Source organism: Palaemon carinicauda, chromosome 14 (genome assembly GCF_036898095.1).
Source record: "Palaemon carinicauda isolate YSFRI2023 chromosome 14, ASM3689809v2, whole genome shotgun sequence".
In the NCBI taxonomy this organism is placed as follows: Eukaryota; Metazoa; Arthropoda; class Malacostraca; order Decapoda; family Palaemonidae; genus Palaemon; species Palaemon carinicauda.
Genome location: NC_090738.1, coordinates 35592202 through 35595360, shown reverse-complemented (window position 1 = coordinate 35595360; position 3159 = coordinate 35592202). Strand labels below are relative to the sequence as shown.

General features: G+C 38.5%; 1 protein-coding gene across 1 annotated transcript in view; it reads right to left on the bottom strand.

Annotated features, from left to right (window-relative positions):
* PNPase (polyribonucleotide nucleotidyltransferase 1) overlaps positions 1 to 81 on the bottom strand; it is a 185568-nt gene extending 185487 nt beyond the window's left edge. Inside the window, exon 1 of the mRNA XM_068386971.1 lies at positions 20 to 81. The gene's annotated coding sequence lies outside the window, so the exon portion shown is untranslated. The remainder of the gene's footprint in view (positions 1 to 19) is intronic.
* Between the last annotated feature and the right edge of the window lie 3078 nt (positions 82 to 3159).

The window sequence follows — 3159 nt, the reverse complement described above, 5'->3', positions numbered from 1 at the left end:
GGTAGGGGTAACTATTAGCGGCGTGTAGAATATAGAGTAGACGGTCAAGTTCTGTTTACATCTGACAGGTTCACGTTAAGGTTCTGGCCGTGACGATTAGGCATCGAAGCCTTTGCAACGGCGCTTCCTAAGTTTATCTTCCTATCTGTTTTGTCTTTTCCTCCACACCAGGTATAATACTTCTTTTTTTCTTTTCTATATTTGTTTCACTAAATAAAAATAATCCTCCTATTTTCTTTAGGTCTTCTTCGTGTGGTTGTTGTAGCTCAATTACTTCATTTCTTTTCTTTTCTATATTCCTGCAAAACAGCAAAAAATGTATCAAATCTTCCTCATTTTCACAAAAATTACAGTTTACATCCCCCCATTGTGTCTATCTACAATATTTAGTTTCAACGTAATAGTTCTTTCTCTAAAAAATATCTCTGAAGCGGCCACTCGGGTTCCTGTTTCTGGGGTGTGGCATAGCCTATGCAACGGCGCCTCTAATATTCTAGCGATATAAAACTTTGTCTTCTTTATATCATTTTGCTTTTTTCCACATCGGGAATAAAATTACTTTCTTAGCTACATTTTTTTCACTAAATAAAAACTTTAACATTTTATTTGTCTTCATAAGATTGTAGAAGCTCAATTAATTCGTTTATTTCCTATATTCCTTGCTAAACAAAAAAATGGGTTAAATCATCCTCCATATTTTCACAAAAAAAATACAGTTTACACTTCCCCTTTGTGTCTATTTATAACGTTTAGATTCAACGTCTTTGTTCTGACTAAATAATATTACTGATGCTAATGTATTGCATATATTTGTTTAATTTCTTTTCCCCTTTCAGCAATTTCAAAGCTCACTTTAATTTCTAACTCTTCATTCTATTTTTGGTTTCTAATTTAATTTCTGTCTTTTTTCTTTTTCATTCTTCTTATTTGTCTTGTGTACAGGCTTAATTCTTGAAGGTTGTTCCCACCATCTTCCTCCTTTTCTTGTTTTGTCCAGGGTTATTGTTTGAAGATTCTTTTTATTTTTCTGTTTATCCAGAGTAGGTTACTGTCTATGAACTGCAGCAATCTGTCATCCTTGTTTTCATAGAAAAGGACCATATATCTCCCCTATATGTAATATTTGCTGTACATTTAGTGGCACCTATTATATTCCTATATACCTCATTTTCTACTCTTTGTAATTTCCCTGTTTCAGTTTCTGTCAAGTTTACAATGTTTGATCCATACAGAATTGAAGACATTTTTCAAAACTTTTTTCTTATTACTTTATTACATTTCTCTCCGATTGAATAAGTTAGGTTAGTTAGTTTTCTGTTTTTCTATCATTTCCCTCTTTTGAGTTTTAAAAATGTTCCTATAACTGTCTAGTTTAATTCCTAAGTATGTTAAATTTTCTACTACTGTACTTTGATTCCCTCTATGTAATTTGGCCCTAATTTCATGTTGCATATCATAATATTGCTCTTCTTTTTATCTATTTCTAAGCCATATTTTTCCGGCTTCTATTAAAAGTTTGATGTTGCCTTTTTGCATTCCCTATATCTTCAGCGATCACCAAGACATCATCTGCAAATTATATTGATCCTATCTCTATTAAATGATTTATAAAACCATAGGAAATGAATAGGAAATGAAGTGAGCGATTGGTTTCCGGTGAGAGTGAGGCTGAGACAGGGATGTATGATGTCGCTGTGGTTGTTTAACTTGTATGTTGATGGAGTGGTGAGAGAGGTGAATGCTCGAGTGCTTGGACGAGGATTAAAACTGGTAGACGAGAATGACCATGAATGGGAGATAAATCAGTTGTTGTTTGCGGATGATACTGTACTGGTTGCAGACACAGAAGAGAAGCTTGACCTACTAGTGACAGAATTTGGAAGGGTGTGTGAGAGAAGGAAGTTAAGAGTTAATGTGGATAAGAGTAAGGTTATGAGATGTACGAGAAGGGAAGGTGGTGCAAGGTTGAATGTCATGTTGAATGGAGAGTTACTTGAGGAGGTGGATCAGTTTAAGTACTTGGGGTCTGTTGTTGCAGCAAATGGTGGAGTGGAAGCAGATATATGTCAGAGAGTGAATGAAGGTTGCAAAGTGTTGAGGGCAGTTAAGGGAGTAGTAAAAAATAGAGAGTTGGGCATGAATGTAAAGAGAGTTCTATATGAGAAAGTGATTGTACCAACTGTGATGTATGGATCGGAGTTGTGGGGAATGAAAGTGATGGAGAGACAGAAATTGAATCTGTTTGAGATGAAGTGTCTAAGGAGTATGGCTGGTGTATCTCGAGTAGATAGGGTTAGGAACGAAATGGTGAGGGTGAGAACGGGTGTAAGAAATGAGTTAGCAGCTAGAGTGGATATGAATGTGTTGAGGTGGTTTGGCCATGTTGAGAGAATGGAAAATGGCTGTCTGCTAAAGAAGGTGATGGATGCAAGAGTTGATGGGAGAAGTACAAGAGGAAGGCCAAAGTTTGGGTGGATGGATGGAGTGAAGAAAGCTCTGGGTGATGGGAGGGCAGATGTGAGAGAGGCAAGAGAGCGTGCTAGAAATAGGAATGAATGGCGAGTGATTGTGACGCAGTTCCGGTAGGCCCTGCTGCATCCTCCGGTGCTTTAGATGACCGTGGAGGTAGCAGCAGTAGGGGATTCAGCATTATGAAGTTTCATGTGTGGTGGATAACGGGGTAGGGTGGGCTGTGGCACCCTAGCAGTACCAGCTGAACTCGGTTGAGTCCCTTGTCAGGCTGGGAGGAACGTAGAGAGTAGAGGTCTCCTTTTTGTTTTGTTTCATTTGTTGATGTCGGCTACCCCAAAAAATTGGGGGAAGTGCCTTGGTATATGTATGTATGTATAAAACCATATCCTTCCTCTTCTATTTTATTTCTTACTATGTATGGCATTAGTTTAAAAACTGGAAGTCGAGTATGTGCACTCTTTACCTACCATTGCATTTCCCCCAATTCTGGGAGGTAACCAACATCCAAATACAAACAAAAGTTTTTTTTTTCCCTTGCTCCTTCTTTACTGAAGAGGGACTCGGCCCAGTTTGGTCGGTAATGCAATAGTGCCACAGCCCACCCTCCCCCCTCTTCCACCACAAGTGAAGCTTCATATGCCGACTCCCCTACTGCGGCTAACTCATCGCCAGTCACCAAGGTGACCC